The sequence below is a fragment of the Lutjanus erythropterus genome, chromosome 4 (assembly GCF_056507025.1).
Source record: "Lutjanus erythropterus isolate fLutEry1 chromosome 4, fLutEry1.hap2, whole genome shotgun sequence".
NCBI classification, from domain to species: Eukaryota; Metazoa; Chordata; class Actinopteri; order Lutjaniformes; family Lutjanidae; genus Lutjanus; species Lutjanus erythropterus.
The window spans coordinates 9,569,431-9,589,535 of record NC_139320.1 but is presented as its reverse complement, the minus strand read 5'-3'; the positions used below and the strand labels follow the sequence as shown (position 1 = coordinate 9,589,535).

Here is a 20,105-nt window from a genome sequence, read left to right as displayed (position 1 = left end):
ATATTTATGGTATTTAGCAGATGAAAACGCCTGCTCTTTAAAGACTGCTCTCCAGTGATTCTTCTGAAATAAACTGGAGGCATTTCCTCGCCAAGTGCTGAAAGTGATGGAAAGATTTAAGCAATAAAAGTGATATAATAACTTGACAAAAGATGCTGACTTATGCAACAATGTTTTAAACATCTTGTTAATCACTCCTGGAGCAACTAGGCCTATAAAAGTATACATAATATATAATAAAATACATAAGTATGTTAAAATAATAAACAATTTTCTACAATTTTACAAAATATCTGACATAATTCTTTACCAGAGGTCATACAGTACATTCAGTAGTTAGTTTCCCCTGTTAGTAAAAAGGCATAAAGAAACGGAGGATCAACAGTGAGAGTGATTCAGAGCTGCAACTAATCATTATTTTCATCACTGATTAATCTTCTGATTTTTTTTCAGTTAATCGGTTAGTTGTTTAGTCTTGAAAATCTCCAGAAGTTGTGAGAAATGTTCTTTACAATTTCTCAGAGCCCAAAGCGATGTCTTCAAATTGCTCCTTTTGTCCAACCAACAGTCCAAAACCCAAAGACTCCACATTAACTGTCATAAATGACACAGAAAGGCTGCACATCCTTACATTTCAGAAGCTGGAGCCAGCAAGTGTTTGAGATTTTCGATTGAAAAATGATTGAAACTGTGATCAATATAGCTCATGATTCATTTTCTGAAACATTAAAATTTAAAATGGTTCACCACAGCAACTCAAAATAAAGTTCAAAAGTGGATAAGTTTGAGAAGTGAAATAAAAAAAAAGAAATGCATTTGGTAAAAATGTGCAGTCCATCATGAAGTTAACCACTTGTGACCCTTATGATATCCACGCTTGAAAGAGCAAATCCTGGGTCAATACAGTAGCACAAGTCGGAATGATAGCGGCAATCTATTCTGAGGTTAAATACCTCGACCTCAGTGTAAGACAGAGCTAAAGGTGAAGAAAAGTCAATGATAAAAGCTTCTTATTTTGAACGTTAATGTTCTCACATGTAAAAGGAATACTGATCACATTCATATATGTTGTTTCTAACGCTCACATGTGCCGCCACAATTGAAAAAGTTCCTCGTGAACAAACAGAAAAAGGTAGAAAAGAAGACAAAAACTTCTTTCTCTGACTGTGGAAGAGTCACATTATAAGTGGATGCAGGTCTCTATAAGGCAGAAGATGGTAAATCCACTCCCGCAGGCAGAGACCACATCAGCACTGACCTCCAAATAACCACAGGCCAAAGCACAGCACACAGGGTCACTCACTCTCTCCAACACATGCACGCACACACCAACTTGAAAGCAACACCCTCGTTCTGCACACCAGCACAGAGATGTCCACATGCTAATACAGACACATCAATTAGCATGGTGCAAATGTCAGAGTTCAGAGCGGAGTCAAACTCTTGATAAAAGTTGCACAAGTTGTGTAGGTGTCTTGCAGCACACTGGGGAAAACAGGATACCCGCTGGCCTCATACTATATTCCCACACACTGCTCGGAGCTCTGTGCTTTGTGTGAATATTTCCAGATTTACTGTTAATTTATCTAACTTCTGCTTTATGTCACGGCATAAATTAGAGAAGAAAGAAGGAAAAAAATGACATAAAAGAGTGATCACGAGGATGATCTGTTCCTGATCTGATGTTCGATTTAAAGCGACTGTGAATGTGGACGCCTATACATCTTGTGCACGTCACTAAATAACTGCATGTGTGTGTGTGAGTGTGTTAGCGTGTGTGTGTGTGGATCCCTTCAGGCCGGTGTGTGAATGACAGCGGGGGTTATGTAAGGAGCCACAGCGGGGCCGGAGTGGACAGTCCAACCGGAGATCAGGTCAGCAGAGTGTGACACTAAACACATCTCCCTGACACCGCGCTGACACCCTCTGTCACAGACCCACACACTGTCTGTCAACGTTCCTCACACACACACACACACGCACGCACGGCGAGAGCAAGGCGTGTGTGAGCGGCTGTCTGTCAACATACCAGACACTGACCACCTCAGCGTGTGTGTGTGTGTGTGTGAGAGAGAGAGCAACAGAGAGAGACAAAAATATCAAGAGAGGAACGGCGAGAGGAGGGAGAGGTAAGGCGTCTGTCTACCTGTGAACTTCTAAGAGTCAAGAAAAGTGAGTATACCAACCAAAAAATTACTGATTTTAATCTGCTCTACTCCTGTGGTCATTATTTATGTAAAATCAATACAGAAACTGGCAAAGAAAAGCAGACATTTCATAGAGACACACACACAAGTGCTGACCTTTGGCAGAAAAATAAAAGCCGTACTCATCTGCCTGCTTTTCGTTTAGGAAAACAGCTCCAAATACCTTTTATTAAATTCATTTCAACTTTTTGTCTGCCGTCTTCAAGCAGGGCTCTTTGTTGCTGACATTTTCACAAAGTAATCCAAGTCAGGGTCTGTCACACAGTTGCCTGCTGGCATGAAGAGGAGCCCTGCGTCTGGGTCTAATAAAAAAAGGCCCAATGGTGGGTCACGTCCAAAGCGTCCTGCACATGCGAGAAGTGGAACGGATGGAGAGGCTTAGTGGCTCAGTGGGCCGGGGTATAAACTGTACCACGGACATGTGATGACACGGTTTGACCCTGCTTCGTGTCAGCGTTGATACATGCATATGTTGCTGCTGTATCCTACTTTTATTGAAGCAATGCTGGCAGTTAAGTGGAAACATTCATTACAGGATATTTTAAAAAGATATAAAAAAAATAAAAAAAAATACTGGAACTTCTGGATTGCATGTGAGCATAGACAGTACTTGAACATTTTGTTGCCTCATCCTGACACCTGAAAGAGTGACTCTGTTCTGCAGGTAGTTATTTGGTTTGAATTTATCTGAAGCACCTGCTCTCTCAGCAGGTGTGTGTGCAAATGATGCTGTTGGCGGTGTGTGAAACACAGCAGAATTTACAGCTAACACACATTTTGGAGATACATTTGCACACACTCACGCATGCACACACATTTTTCCTTTGTGCAACAACTGCTCCACTACTCCGGGAGTCTGACTTTTACTTTTAAGTTACAAGCCTCCAACAAAAATAACTACAAATTATGAAAAAACAGAAAAAGAGAAAAATAGCTGAAATCACTGCGTGTGATGGGTTGATGTTGTTATTTACTTTACAGCAGTGGCAGTAACGAACGCTGTGCGTTTGTCACAGTCATTCTGCCAATTTGGACCACCTGCTGCAAACACCCTGAAGGCAGCGAATGTTACCAAGCCAGTAAACTGTGACCAATTCAGCCTCTGCAGGTGGAGACGGACACGCAGCCGCTCACTCTCTGCTCTCTGCTTCGATATCTCAAACTCCAGCACACACACACACACACACGCGCGCGCAAACACACACACGCAAACACAATTTATCAGAAAGTGTTGCGAAATTATTACTGCGACCATTTAGCACAGAACATAAACATACATAATTATGAGACTTATCTGAGAAGCAAAGATTGGAGTGAACATATTTTATCAGTTACACAAAATTGATGAAATGCGTGAAAAAACTTTGTGGAAAAGCCAAAAATATGCTTTCAAGGAAGAACAAACTATTAAAACATCTACACTTATTTACAGTAAATTATAAAACTACAATTTTGTGGTAAAATGTACACATTTATCAACAAATTTTCTACAATTCAGTTTGAATTCAAACATGCTGTCACACAGCAAAAAAAAGACCCTAGTAAGTAGAGAAAAGGTAAATTCTAAAATACATTCTTTTATTCTAATTTTATAAATTACCTAAATGATTTGACTTTCTAATATTTGGCAAAAGTGTCAATTTAATCATAATAACTAATAACTGTGTAACATTTCTCTTTATTTCTCTCTTAATTAGACTCAGCAAAAAGTTGCCACCGCTGCACACAGGCTCATATTTTATCTTAGAAAAACAAAGAAAAACTACTTCAGGTGTAAATTTAACAAGTTACAATAAAACTTGTCTTTTATGTGATTCAGTCTTTATCAAGATTTCACAACAGATTGACTCGTCAAAATGTATTAAACTAGCACCAATGTCTGATAAGGGGGGGCAACTTTATGTGTGAGTGTGTGTGTGTGTGTGTGTGTGTGTGTGTGTGTGTGTGTGTGTGTGTGTATCTGAAAAATCAAGTGAGAAACTCATGCATGTGTGTGTAAGACCATAAGTAGTTAGATGTACTCACCTGACGGGCATTTCCAGGGTTCAGTCTGTTGATCTGATCCACTTTGTCTCTCTTCTTCTTCCTCCTCTTCTTCTCTTCCTCTCCGGAGCCCCTCGCTCTGCCCTGGTGGTGCCCCCCACACCACCACCGCCGCCACCAACCACCTCCACCGGCACCTCGAGCTTAAAACACAGCAAACAAACACTGTGGTACTCTGCGTGTGTGTGTGTGAGCCAAGGGGGGCTGGGACAGGGGCACCGTCAATCCCGTGCAGCCGGACACATCGTGGTGGTGGACTCCCGTTGCAAAAAGAGAGTGTGTGTGTGTGAAGAAAGAGATGGAGAGAGTGTGTGTGTGTGTGTGTTTGTGTGTGTAAGTGGATCTAGCTGATGTAGCTCTCCTTGGCTCTCAGACTCACTTCAGCAACACTCTGCTCCGCTGCTTCTTGGAGATGGACTCGGATTAGGACACAGCCAGTGTGAGAATCTCTCCCTCCCTCTCACTACGTCTCTCTCCAGCCGGCATGCTCCCTCCCTCCCTCCCTCCCACCCTTCCTCTCTCCCGCTCACTCATTCACTCTCCTCGCTGAGCTTCTTTCTTTTCATTTCCTCTTGGGAAAGCCGTGCACACCAGTTGTCTCTGCTGCCTTCAGCTGCTCCCTCTCTCCTCTCTCTCAGTCACTAGTAAATATAAAAGGCATGCTTGTACAGCCCCTCGCCTCAGTCTCTCTCTGGCTCTCCCTCCCTCACTCTCTCGTTCAGTCGCTGTGTCTCATGCTTTCGTTTACCCCCACCCTCCCCGTGCCCCCCCCACCCCTCACTTTCTTTCTCAGTGTCAAAGCTGCCTTTCAAATGCTGATTAGCAGCCGGAGTAAAAGAGAGAGGGAGAGACGGAGAGAGGAGGGATGACTGGAACAAGTGGGAGATTCCATCACATCCACACACGTTATTGTAAACTGTGACTCCTGTCCCGTGCAAACACACACACGCACTAACTTGTTTTTGTCACTGAGGAGGACATCACATCAACTTAGATTAGTTCCTGGAGGCTTACTCAAACTTAATCTTAGTTAGCCTGCATTATCCTGTGGGTAATATCTTTTTGACCAATAAGTCATCCAAACTAAATGAAAAATTTGTCACTGTCTTCTAAAACGACCCATATAGTATTCAAAATTAAAAAAAATAAAGTGTGACTGTTTTCTATTCAGTGTTCAGGGTTAAATTCATTCATCCATAAAACCATCTAACTGAACATATGCTGCCACCACTCTGCAACTAATAATTAGATTTAAGCTCAACAACTATTTGGTTAAGAAAGGTTAAAGAGAGTTCAAAATCATGGTTAAAAACAAACAAACAAACAAACAAACAACACCAACAAAAAAACAACAGAGACCATCTTGCAAAGAGATCATACCCATCCGACCCATCAGTACTCATTACTACATTACAAGAAGAGTACTCAGTACTCATGGGTTGGACAACACCCATATTTAAGCTTAACCTTCATTTTGATTTCAGCTACACACCTGTTAACTTTTGTGTCTGCATCTTTCACAGGTGTGACGCTATCGCAGAGACAAAATCTGTCCACAGACAAACTCCTGGCAAAATACTCAAAACCAGTTCCTGCCACAGCAGGTGTCTTCAGGACCACATTTTGCCATGATAACACACACACACACACACACACACACACACACACTCAAGCACACACACACACACACACACACTCAAGCACACACACACAAAGTGAAAACAAACCCAGTCACTCACTGTCACATCTGGTAAAAACTAGAATTAATGTCTCGTGGTTGTATACCTCTGCCAACCTGTGAAGTTGCAGTTAATAAAAGTTCATTCATTCATTTTCTGTAACCGCTTAGTCCGTAAGGGTCGTGGGGCTGCTGGAGCCTATCCCAGCTGACATTGGGCGAGAGGCGGGGTACACCCTGGACAAGTCGCCAGTTCATCGCAGGGCTTAATAAAAGTTATTAAGCATATTTTGTTACCACTATATTGACGTGTCTGATTTCACTGAATCATTTCCAGAAAGAATCATGTTGCCTTCACTTTATTCTTACAGAGGACTACAGAGAACTAATAGAGAGCTGGACATTATTATGTCACAGTGAAGTTGACCTTTTGGATATAAAATGTCATCACTTTTAGTACACATCCACAATTAGTATATGAACTCCTGAGATATGGCCAAAAACATGTCTTATGAAGTCACAGTGACCTTGACCTTTGACCTCCAAAATCTAATCAGTTCTTGAGTCCAACTGGATGCTTGTTGAAGAAATTCAATCAAGGTGTTCTGGAGATATAGTGCTCACAAGAATGGGAGGGACAGAAGTGCATACAGACAACCCGAAAACATGCTGCCTCCGGCCACAACTGTCATCGGTGCAGAGGTGTAAAAAGAACTGGCAGTACAAGCCAGGATGTGAATAATGGTCTCTCATGTGATTTGTTGACCTATTTGTTCATAATCTATAACAATGTTACATCCAATATCATTTTTGTGTTCTTGGTATCTGTTCTTTGTTTCAGGAGGCTCCTGATCAACAACCCCTCCTACCCAATCAGTTACATCTGAACTATGCGCCACAAAAGGTCCTTCATCTCTCACAGCCAGCAGACTCTGCAGAAGTAGAGTCCCTCCACACCATTTTGTTTATTCTGTTTTTGCTTACATGCTTCACGTTGCTTCCCTTGAGCCAGGGTCGTAACATATGGGGGCTCGTCTGGGATATGGTCTGAAATCCATTCGCATATTTTTGGTTATTCCCTTAGGTTGTTTCGTCACACTACCTCTGCTTCTGAGGAAAAAAAGATCTAATTCACAAGACCACATGAGGCATTCAAAATCTACATGTTCTACATACTGACCTATTGACAGCCAAGTATATTTGAAAGTGAAAATATTCACTTTGCACATGAAGGACTCCTATGAGTGGGACATTGTTAGACTGTGATATATTGTTATCACTAATGCAATAAAATGTAAGCAGCATTTATATGTTTTAGCTCATGAGTGTGGAGCTAATTTTATCACGTATATTGTAGCAGAAATTTGTTTTTAGTCAGCGAATCATAAACTGTTTTTAATGTAAAATCTTAATCTGCAAAGTCACTATAGCCATAAAAATCAATGCAGTTATGCAAAAAGTACATTTTTCTCTGGAATTAAAAGCAGTACAAGTATGAAAGTAGTATCACATTGGATTATCTCAGTTAATGGCCTGATTATTACAAACAGACACTGAGTAACCTCAAACATCAACGTTTCTGAACCTTGTGGATCTACAACCAACACTGCTGGTTGTGACTGCCACTACCATCAGCTGAATATAAAGGACCTTTAACTTTTTAATAAATTCAATGTTTAAACCAAATTGTTCCAGGGAAAAAACAAGCCCCCCTTTTCTCAAAGCCTCTTTAAGGTCTGAAGTGTTTGACCTCTAGTAGAGCTACACGGATGTTTTTCTATGTGCACCTCTTTTGTTTGTCTTGTGCACACTTGTGAGGACGTACATGTGCACAGGTGATGCAGTACACACTCCTGCCAGTGGTCTCACACTATTCCTCTGATTTCCAGGTGGTACAAAGGACTGATGGAGAGCTGAACATTATGATGTCACAGTGAATTTGAGTGACCTTTTGGATATAAAAAGTCATCATGTTATCCAATTAGTTTTGTGTTACATTTTGTCATGTGTTAATTATTAAGTTGTGACAAAAACATGATTGTGAGATTATATTTAATCAGTTCATCCTTGAGTCCAAGTTGATGTTTGGCCAAGTTTAAAGACATTCTGTCAAAGTGTTCTTGACGTTCTTGTCGGGAGGCAAAAAATGTAATTTGTGAATTCACTGTGACCTTAGTCTGACTCACTGGATGCACAGTGCGGGTGTAAGTCCTGCCATTGCTTCGAGCAACATTGAGGTGTCCACCATGTATGTTTTCACAGCCCCCTGGAAACGAGAACAACCGTCTTGTTGGAACCTACACACTGAAAAAGGCAAATAAGTGCCTGGGATGCCTGTGGTATAAATGTAAACAAGCTAACAGCTGATAGCCTTTCTTTTGCAGTGATGTAGTCATTTTAATGCCAGACCTTGCCTGCCAACATGCAAAAATTCCACCAAAACCATTTCCTCCTCAACACTATTATGCAGGAGCACCATCTCTGCAACCTGGGCTTGGCGCTGCCTAAGACATTTGTGATTGGTTTAAAGAAATGCAAACAAGCCAGGGCCTTTTTCCCCCCATAGCAGAATGTGTTTGTGTAGAGACCTTTCTCCAGCACCGAGCACTGTGGAGAGTGGTCTGGCTATGTAAGACTACTGTGACCTTGACCTTTGACCACCAAAATCTAATTAGTTCATTCTTGAGTTGAAGCAGTCATCTGTGCAGAGTTTTAAGAAATTCCCTCAAGGCATTCTTGAGATATCATTTTCATAAAACAGGGATGGACAACCTGAAAACATAATGCCTCCAGCCACGGCTGTCGCAGGCGCAGACGCATAAGAACAATGGTGACCTTTCTTCTCTTTCACAGTTCCAACATCAATCCTCTTTGCTTTGCCACGTTTAAAGTTGGGCACTGAAGAGCGCTATGCCATCCTATTGGTCAAAGTTTGGGACATGTTGTGGCATATTTTCATGGAAAGTAGAAAAAAAACAAAAAACGAACATGCTCGTCTTTCTGTCAGAATGTCAGGTGACCCAGATGTGACATTAGTTGTTGTCACCTATGATGCGAGCCCCACATCTGTCTCATATCAAGTAGTTTGGACTCGACATAAGTCTGTCGACTAAGATCTTAGTCTTATGACACTTTTTGGAAATGGGGCCCAAACGCAGCCATCTGATATGGTCAAAGGCTTTCTCCACTTTTAGAGACCACAAAACATCTCTACTTCCTGTTGATAACATATATGAAACATTTAGAAATCTTATGATACTAATACGTAAGTTGAAGCCTTTCATGAAGCCTGATTTGCCAGCATAAAGTTAAAGGTCTAAAAACATCAGAATGCCACTGCACGAATTAGAAATCTGAAAATCCTCTGCAGCCCACCCAAACCTTTAATCACAGCACTGATCAGCACATGAGATTAATCGCACCATTGACGAGATATAAGAAACATTTTGATGTAAATATGACAGGTCACCGAATACGGTGTAACACCTGTCAGAACTAGGTCAGCAAAATGAAGATTTGCACATGATTTAAATCCTATGGCATTGCTTTATTAGATTTGATTGCTTTTTTTTTTTTTTTTTAATTAACCATAAATAATTTACTGTAATTTTAACTATTAAAAGCTTGATAATATTTAAAAATAGTTACAGCATTTCTTTTTAATGACCCCTCTCTCCCCACCTGTAGTACTTTCCCACACTTTGGGAATCATTGGTCTCACATATTTAACACTGGTAATGTTAATAAATGTTTGAAAAAGCAGCGTAGAATGAAAATATTCAAATAAAGTACAAGAACCTCAAAATTGTACTAAGGTAAAAGTACTTAGTTACATTCCTTCACTGACTGAATGTACAACCTATAGTCAACGTGCTCAGAACCACGACCACATACACTAAAGCAAACAACACATACGATCACAGATGCACATACACACACATGCAAGCCTATACATGAACAAATAATCACACTCAGAGACTCACTCAAGTACTCTCTCTCCCACCAATCTCCCTCCCTCCTCCCCCCACCTCCACCCTCTCCTCTGTTCGTTCCCCTTGCCCTCAAACACTACTCAGAATATTGATACATCACCCCCTCCTCCTTTCTCTCTCTCTCTCTCCCTCCATCACTCACTTTCTCTACTGAATACTGATAGGCTGTCTACTCCGTGGTCTGAGTTTCAAATCTCTCCCTCCCTCTCTTCTTCTCCTTCCGTCGCTGCACCCACTACAAAAAAAAAGAAAACAGCAACATAAAGGAGGAAATAGCAGAAGTTAATGCACTGAGGTAGACATAAATTCACTTAAGTACCATTTCAGATTATGTCAAGCTAAAAATGGGCTTAACATTGTGGAAAAGGAGGAGGAGAGGGAGTGACAGAGGAAGGGGGGGAGGAAAAGTGGCTGCTTTGGTTGGCTGTCTTGCCAGCGGAAACTGGCGGAGCAGCTTGCAGCACTGTCGTGAACGGGCGGCCGGCAACAAAAGGAAAAAGACGTGTGAAAAGTTCAGGCAAATGAAGACGCATTCAGTGTTTTTTTGTCCCACTCCCACCCTCCCGCCTCATTGTTGGGCATGTCGGCTATGGCGCGGCCAGAGGGGGAGTGAATGAGGTCGTCAAAGAGTCCCAGTGAGCCCCCTCCACTTCACTTATACACACACACACACACACACACTCAACAGCTTGAAACAGCTGAGAGCAGGAAAGAGCGACAATAAGAGAAACAACGCAGACAGAAAATGTCCTGCTTTTCTCACTTGGATGGGAAGGTGGAAAGGCCTTTCAGGGTGTCTGTGTGTTTAAGTGTGTGTAAGTGTGTGTCTACGCGGGAGTTTGTGTGTACCGAGTCTCTTTGGAGGAGGCTTTCTGTCTGCATTAGAAGTGCAGCGCGTCTGAGACACTGGGAGAGGGAGTGTGTGATTTTGTCCTCCAAGTCTTCCCCAGGCGTCCTTGAAGGAGACTGGCAGGGAATATCTGACTCTGTGTGTGTCAGTGTGTGTGTGTCAGTGTGTGTTTGAGCCCTCACAGGCTTTAGTTCAGTACCGGAGGCTTGCCTCGCGGAGCAGTATTACAGGTGTTCCCTTCACAAATCAGGGTGCTCCTAGAAGTAACAAAAACTACAACCTCAGGCTGGTGAATTAACCCGGCCTGATGAATGAGAAATGTAATTGAATCGAGTGGGTAAATAAGAGGAAAAAGCCTTAGTCAGTACGTGTGTGTGTGTGTGTTTGTGTGTGTGTGTTTCTCTGTGCGTGTATCTGCACATGCATGTGGAATAGCCTGTGACGAGTGTTGTAGTCAGTGAGACAGTCACACCCATGTCTGGCCTTGTTTCTCCGCCTGTCTACACATGCTATCGGCTGTGGTCAGTTCGATGAAGTGACAGAAAACTGCCTCTTTTTTTCTGGTTCAAACAGGCCAGTGATGGAAGACACATTCAGATCCCTTACTTCAATAACATGGCAATAAAAATACTCAGTTACAAGTCAGAGTCCTCTATTCAAAATCTTATTCAATCAAACGCATAAAAGTAGTACCAGCAAAATGTAATCAAAAGTAAAAGCACTCATAAAACTTCTCATTCAGCACAATAGTCCTGCTTGTAGGATTATTACTTCATTGTAAATGGCCAAGATGAAGTTAATTTTAAGATAATGAATATTAGGGATAGATGGGTTAATCAGTTGGTTAGTTAATCTGGCCAGTTATTTGGCGTTTTGAAATAATCAGCATCGACTGATGCCTGCACTCACAAGGCCGATAAACAAAAAATGTCTGCGGAGCCCCTTTTTCATACACATGTACTGGCCACCCACTTGAAGGTGTGTCTTAACTAATATAATATATGTTTATCTTGAATCAGACAGCTGTAAAATGGTGGATAATCATTTAGTTTCCTATAAGTTCCTCACAATGAAAGCCAAAATTAGGGAATGTTGGGTTACTGTCAGCAGTAACTTTACGCAACTCGTGACTCACGACTCCAGCGCAGAGCAAACGCGAGACAGTCAGCGTGGCTGCTGTCGTATGATGTTCACACTCCCCCTCGACAGTTTTGGGAAGATGGTGAAAAAGTTAGTTTCAAAGTTTGCACTGTAACTCTCATGTGTCCTGCTGTTTGCCTTAGTTTCCTCAGTCATCATTCTATTTTTGCACTTTTCTCACATCCTAAATGACAGGAAATCTAATCTAAAACCATTACTGGCTACAGTTAAATATACAGTATGTTATAATGTATAGAATAATGCAGTTGAATAATGCTGCTCCTGACATACTGTATCCCATTCTCCATGTTCAGAAATCTACAGCATAACCCAACACATTTTTCTATTTAATTAATTAATCACAATTCCATCTAAACAACGTGCAACTGACCAAGACCTAAACTATGTGCATGAAATAACTGATTTTTCTTCATTTTGTTTACATATTGGCCAACACGCCCCCGCTCTCTAAATATCTACGTCAGTATCAGCCACTGAAGAAGGCATATCGGTCAACCGTGACTGAAGAGACAGTTCAGGTAGCTTCATCTATATACATGCATCCTATTTTATAAGCTAGTTACTCGTTTTGTATGTATCTGAACCTGCAATGTAACTAGAAGTGTGAAAGCTACAGTGTTTCCTTAATAGGGAACAGGGAATTCAGCAGCAAAAAATGGATATACTTAAGTTAACTACAAGAATTGTACTTCAGTATATTATGCACTTACTTACTTACTATACCTCTTGAAGTAGGCAAAAAATGAAATTGAGCTTCAAAGAACGAAAGAAAATTGAGTGTGAATGTTCATCTTTGATATGGGAAACAGTTGAACAAAACACATTTTAGCTCAAACACCACTGACTGACTGAGTAACACTGCCTTCATACAGACACAAAGCAGCGGCTTCTCATGAAGCTCTGTGCATCTGTTGCACCGAGGATATAATTTACATACTAAAGCTATAATAAATAATAATCATCAGCCATCATTCAGCGCTCATGGGTGACTCAAACACAAAAAACAGGACTTGAAGCTACAGTAAACCTAAATGACAACATGTGGCAGATAAAGATTGATCAGATTTATTATGTTTCTTCTAAACTACCACTGACTACTTTGTGTTTCCTTTGCAAGTACACACTGGCCACCTCTTTACAGCTAAAACACACTGTGTCTGTGCACTGAATGAAAATGAAGTTGTTCTGCTGAAATACTTCCAAAAATAAAAACAGACTACATCGGACATAAATATACTGAGATTTGATTTAACATACTGCATCTGAATGTAGAAACCACTGTGCTGAAAAAACACTGTCAACATCGGCTCCCTCTTTTGGATAATAATCTTTCTTTTCATAACATTCTCATCACCTAAAAATCAAGTTGTCCAATTTTCTCCAATCTTATTCAAACTCTTGGATAACTAAGAGAAAATCTGTTCTTTATAGTCGACCATTAATGGAGTATTTTCACAGAGAGAAGTTGAAGAGAAGTCCACCAATTTTCCACATCAGTATCAGATTTGTAGTTTTAGTAAGTACTTAATAAAGCAAAAAAGACACAATCAAGTTGCATTATGTGAAATGTAGGATCCGGTATTGTTTTGGCTTGACCTGTACGATAATATAAACTGCTGAAACACCCTTAAATCAGAAGGAAGTGTAACATTCAATTGATACAGTTCACAGTTGTTTCAAATACTGTTTATTTACAAAAAATATTGATGGTATTGTTGACTGTTATTATCTGAAACAGTGAACATTATTTGTTTTCTTCTGACATCCCTTTCTATCCATGAAGTAAATACCTCTCCAGATTCTGTGGCTGTCAGTGTCATATTTAAGACTATAAGAATTCAGAATAGCAGAATGCAACATTTTCTTCACCTTCCCCTCAGCAGTTCACATGGATGATTAGTATAAAAGGGGTGTTTAAAGATAACAGCAATAGAGTAGATAATATTCCAAATCTATCAGACAATAATTCTTTGAGGGCATGTGGCCATTAAGGAGCCATTTCGCCTTTTGTTGAGTATGCTCCTCCATATTTCATTGAGATGCATATCTGCCTTTCACACTGTCTGCCTGCTCCGCTATTCTCTATTCAACAGTGACCCATTGCTCCCTGCCATACAATCCTTCACCTTTCTGGGCTTAAAAGTAATTACCACTTTAATTTGCTGTCCGCTTTTGTGCATGCCTGAGTGTATCTGTAGCTGACTGAAGTGCTCGCTCTGGGTGCGTGTGTGTGTGTGTGTGTGTGTGGGTACATGTATGCATACAGGAAGCAATGAAGTGCATGCCTTTATATAAATGTGAGTAGAATTGAAGCAATGCTGGTTTTATTTATTAGATAGACAGAAAATGAACTGACAACAATAAATCTTTATGATCAGTTCATTGTCATTTGTCAAATCACTGGTTGCAGAATCTCAGATGTGAAGATTAGCTGTTTATATATTATATATTACTATAAATTAAATATCTTTGGGGTTTGAACTGTTGCTTCCACTAAACAGCCAACATGAAGACATCACACTGGGGTCTGGAAAAAAATTGACTTTTTAAACATGTTTTGACATTTTTATAGGCTAAATGGATTAATGAAAAGGGAAAAATAATTGACTAATAATAATCATTAGCTGCCGCCCCACATCAGCCTATGAAGGTTTTATGTATATGCAATGTGTGTGTTCATTAAGGACGTCCCAATAACAGTAGAGAAACCACATGATTGTTGTGGCAAAAATAAATCACAATAAAGATAGTATCACATGTTTATAGAAAATTTGAAAAAATAAATTCCATTGGTCAAATTCATCATTAAAGCTGGGGTAGGCAGCATATTTTTGGCATCACTGAGCATTTTAACCTTTCAGAAAAATGGAAATCAAGTAGACTGAGAGAAAAATAGACTTCTGCACCTCATCTTGGCTCTTTAGGAAATTTAACCTGTGATGGGAGACTTTGATCAATCAGAGGTAACTTCAGAGAGAGTTCCTATTGGCCGGTCTGCAGCTGTGTGTTTACGTCATCCATTTGGTGGAAAGCCTAAATCAATAGTAGAAAATCGTGCAAGAAAAGTCACTATTCCAAACTATTAGCAACAACTGCCTACACTACAAAGTAACCCAACAAAGGAAGACGATATTATCAAAACGAGAGTTCAATAATAAATGCAATAATACGCGTGTACGAGCATATGAGCATCTTAAAGATGGAGAGAACGTCTCGATTGTATCAGCCTCAAGTTCGATTCAGAGCTCGCCATTCTTCTCCTGGACAGGTGAGCTGTTAAAACTATTTCCTTGTAATATCTAAATGTGTCTACAAACTAAACCCCTGATGTCGGATCTATCAGCTAATGTTACTTTGCTTTAGTTGTCATCAGTCTCTGTTATAATTTCACACTAAGCATAAATATTATTTCATGTTTGTTCATGTCTTCAGATTTGTTCACAGTAGCTTATTGTGGTCTGTAAAAAAGTTGTTTCTTACTTATGACTTGACCATTGCAACTGACGATAACAGGTGAGTCAACAAACTCCTGGGCAAGTTTTCTGGTGATTGCCTCTGGTCAACTGTTGCATGCATGTATGAAGCTCTCCTCAAAATGTTAGTATTTCATGTCCCGTGGATGAGACTCAATCATCAACTATTTTTTTCAGATTCCACTTACTGCAGATTTAACATGTTTTAGTTTGTATTTTGTCTCATTTTTAGCTAATTAATTACAAGGGTGATAGAGAGTCTGTGACCATAAATGCACAAAATAGGGATGATAGTGATCAACCAATCGAAGGCCAATTAATCGGTTGTTAAGAATTTTGAACAATTAAGTAAAATTTCATCAATTTACTCTCAAATAAGGATCTGAAATATAACTTAGATTATTTTTCTGAGCATGCTCCGCACATAATCTAATATTCAAGTGTATGTATTTAAAATGTGGGCATCTACGTCTTTACAGGTTTCATATGCTATGTAATTCTGTCATAGAACATGTGATATGTTGCTGCAGAAAACACATTAGGTATTGTTCGGTATAAGAAATTTTTTAATGTTAAAAAAAAGATTATTCAATTGATTGAGCACTAATGTTACCAATGATCAATTAAGGAAAGTGTAAGCACAATCACAGTTAACATCAGCCGGTGTACATTAATGTTTGCTTGATTGCAGACATAAAAGGAAGATGTGCATGTGTACATAAAATTATATATTCATGTGTATCACAGTTTGTACATGTTTTTGTACGTGTTCAAGATTCAAGATTCAAGATGTAGAAGAAGAACAGTTATACAAGTACAATCGTCTGAAAAACTTTTGCCAGGAAACTCCATTAAAGAATAAGCTAAGAAGCAAAAGATATAGAATAGAATAAAATAAAGTAAAACATGTATTTAAAAGAATATATACAATAATGTAAAAATACTCAGTAGTATAAGTAGGACTCAGTATGAAGACATAAAGAGTGAATAAATGTAGAAGCAACGAAGGCTGCATATTGAACAGTATTGCACAGACATTGTATTTCACTTATGTCTGAGTCTGTGTGTGAGTAAGTTGTGTGTGTGTGTGTGTGTGTCTCTGTGTGTGTGTGTGTGTGTGTGTGTGTGTGTGTGTGTGTGTGTGTGTGTGTGTGTGTGTGTGTATACTGAATGAATCAGTTTTTGATGAACTACAAATCAAATGTTTCAAATGTTTTATTTGTGTAACTGTGTGCACATAAATGTGTAAAGTGCATATGAACATGTGAGTTTCTCTATTTTTTAACGTGTGTGTGTGCATTTATGGTTTGCCTCCCATTGGCCCAATTACTCCAGAACCAAACCCCCTCTGCTTCGCTGCTTCCCCCTAAAATCCCTCACCCCTCTCACCTTGTAGTCCCAGTGGTGGACCCCTGCAAAAACCCCAACCTTCCACCCCCCCCCCCCACCCCACAAGCCCTGCACGGCCAGATTGTCCATCACAATACACCCGACCCCTCATAGGACCTCCACCAATCTCCACTGTACCTTCTGCTCCCCCTCGTCTCCACAAGTCCCACTAAATCACTCCTAATTCTGCCCCCCCTCCTCCTCCCATATCTCCCCCCACCTCACTCTTCCATTCTTCCCCCTCTGCCCTCCCCAGTCCCAGGTGAGCTGACGACACAAGGAGAGCAGAAACACTCGGCGAATATTAATGGTTTGATCTGAATATTAATAAACCATGCATCTTAATGATCTTTAAAAAAAAACAAAGAGCCACAGTCAAGCGCTATACCGCCGACACACACACACACACACACACACACACACACACACACACACACACACACACACACACACACACACACAGAAAAGCCTATGCAAACACACACACACAGGGAGCTGAACTATCTGTCCTGCACTGTGCAGATTAGTTAAAACAGGGCCTTATCCTCCAACCTGCTGTTTAAATGCTGAGCATCACGTTCAAGACAAACGTGTTGTCTTTTTTTCCCTCTCAGTAAATGAAGACACCTCTCCTTTCCCACGTCCTTCTCCTCTATCTCCTCCTGTTGCTCTCTTCATTTTCTTTTTATCTCCTTCTACTCTTTTAGTTCAGGCAGCCCCCACCACCTCTACTCCCTCCTCTTCCTCTCACAGTTGCCCCATTTCACTCCCCTCCCTCTTCCTCTTTACCTCCTCCCTCCCTGCCCCCTCTTACTATCTCCCCCTTTCTCACTCTATCACTTTCTCACTAGATTACCCCCATCTCTCCCCCTCTCTCCCAGCCTCACCTACTCGATATTCCAGCCTTGTTCTCCTGCAGTCTCCAGCACAACTTTCTGACCCACTTCCTCTCTCCTCCCTGGCCCCCTGATCAAAGCCTGCAGGACGGCATCGCCTTGGGCAGAGGAGAGGGAGAGCGCGAGATGGGGGGATGAAGGGATCGGAGCTCAAGAGAAGAGAGGAAGAGACAGATAGAGAAGGGATAGAGCGGCACGAGAGAGAGGGAACAGAGAGATCACAAGGACGGGAAGAGGAGCCAGGTGCCCTCTCAGCCCAAGGACAAAAGCTCTTCCTGGCTGATCACACACACACACACACACACACACACACACACACACACACACACACAGCGAGTCCTGTCAGCGCCGTCATTCCTGGTCATGTACGTCATGTGTAAAGACTGTGTTGACATTAATGTGGTTTGATACAAAAATGACATTTTTTTGCCATGGCTCAAACCCCCAAAACAACTCAACTTTACAAGTGATGGCCATTAAAATTCAACAGGATGTTTAATAAATTACACTTTCAGATTACATGTTGTCCCATCTTGTTATTCTGTTTTGCATTCAGGCATTGCACAGGTGAGCGCGCTGACAATGTGTATCTGTATCTCAGCAGGTGTCAGTCAGGGTGTAAACTTGCCTTATTATTAAGTCTTTTTTGTCTTAAAGGGATAGTCTGGGTTTTTTGAAGTGGGGTGGTATGGCGTACTTATTGACAGTCAGTTTATTATCTTCAATAGAGGGCAGTCATCACACACCCTGAAAAAAATCAATATCAGTTTAAGAGTAAGAATATTTTCACCATGTTGTCCAAAAGGAATCCGCCATATACAAATCAAATATTGCTGCCTCCAAAGTTGCTAGACTCCTTAAGTAAATACAGTAATTTTACTCCACAGAACACAGAAGTTGCTGATCTACCATTGCCTGAAATGGTTGGTTAGCTTGTTTGTGTTATTGTGTGACTTCGGTGTCCATCGATAGCTGCAGGAAACCACCGGGTGACCTGAATAACTGTGTAACGAGTAAAAAATATTTATGTAAATTCACAGGTGCAGGCAAGAGTAAAATTAACTAATTATGATGGGCAGCATGTGAGAACAGTAATATGACATATACAATAAAATCATATGTATTTTTCCCTGGAAAAATCACAAATGAAAATGACTGTGCAGTATTTTTAACATTTATATTCACCTAATCAGCTGCTGGGATTTTATTGTGAAAGTCTGCAACTCAACCTTTAACCCCACATCCTACGAAGCAACACCACCATCAACAATATAGAATTGATTTGACAGCAATGACGGCGAGGTGATACCTAACCTGATGACATAAAGGCAAAAATAGCCGGTGGAGGGCACGAAACAATGGACAATATATTGTCGAAGGCCAAGTCACACGTTTGGGAGGATTCTGTGAGAGTAACATTCTCAGTGGCTATGTTGCGTGTAAAAAGTTTCAAAAAGTATTAGCTTTTGATAGCCACAAACTAGGCTTATCGTCACTATGGAAACACGTCAACAGCTGCAGGAGCACAGGCGCTGCACCAGCTGAGAACACAATAGAGTAACTGTGTATGTGTGTTTAATTGAGGGTGTGGGTCGAGTTGCGAGGCTTATATTCACAGTTCCAGGCAAGTGCGGATTTGTGGGTAACACAAATATTCTGGCTGGTTCCGGCTCCCAGCTTTACAGGTTCTGGTGGGGGCGGGTTTGCAAAACTGAACCAGTGCAGGACTCTTTTTAACTTCTTTTCTAACCCTAACCTTTTAAAACACTGAACATGGTATTTTCAGAATATTTTCACCACTTTACCGTACTGTCAGACAGCTTTTTTTCTGGCAGGAAACTTAAACCAAATATTACTCTTTCATGCTCAACCAGACTCCTTTTGCGAAATTACTTGTTTCACCTCACAGAACACAAGAATTGCAGATCTAAAGCTGCTTCGATCGGTGAGTTTCTTTGTGTTATTGTGTGACTTCTGCATTTCAAAAGGTTAGTTCAGATTCACCAAATTCACACCATGACAAAAAAAAAACAATCCAATCAAGGCAATGTAAGACCAGCAAATCTGTTTGGAAGTGGAATGAGATTGTTCTGTATTTGTATATCCAAGTAGCATCTGTCTTGATTGTAGCGCAGAAAACTGCTTTTTCCTTCCTCACTTTATACAGACAATCACTTCTAGAAATTTACAAAATTCATTATAAAAGGCTTCGCACTGACTTGTTGTAACAAAGTAAGTGCTTCAAGACTCAGGTTCCAGTCAGACATGACTTGATAAGATGGAGATTTCTCACAGTGCACGCGCAGCCTTCTTCTCTGTGGAGTCGTTATAATTTTAAGAGTCTGTGTCTGGGTTTGAGATGTAAGGTCTGTCCATCCCAGTGGCCGTGTCGGTTGGGCAGTTGGGGCGGGCAGAA

The 20,105-nt window shown here is 40.7% G+C and overlaps 1 protein-coding gene across 2 annotated transcripts in view; it reads right to left on the bottom strand.

Annotated features, from left to right (window-relative positions):
• npas1 (neuronal PAS domain protein 1) overlaps positions 1-20,105 on the bottom strand; it is a 98,137-nt gene that overhangs the window by 56,547 nt on the left and 21,485 nt on the right. The window contains exon 1 of one of the 2 annotated variants that reach the window (XM_084716910.1): positions 4,233-4,370. The exons of the other annotated variant lie outside the window; for it this stretch is intronic. The gene's annotated coding sequence lies outside the window, so the exon portion shown is untranslated. Of the gene's footprint in view, positions 1-4,232; positions 4,371-20,105 lie in introns of those variants that run through there. 2 annotated transcript variants of the gene reach the window in all.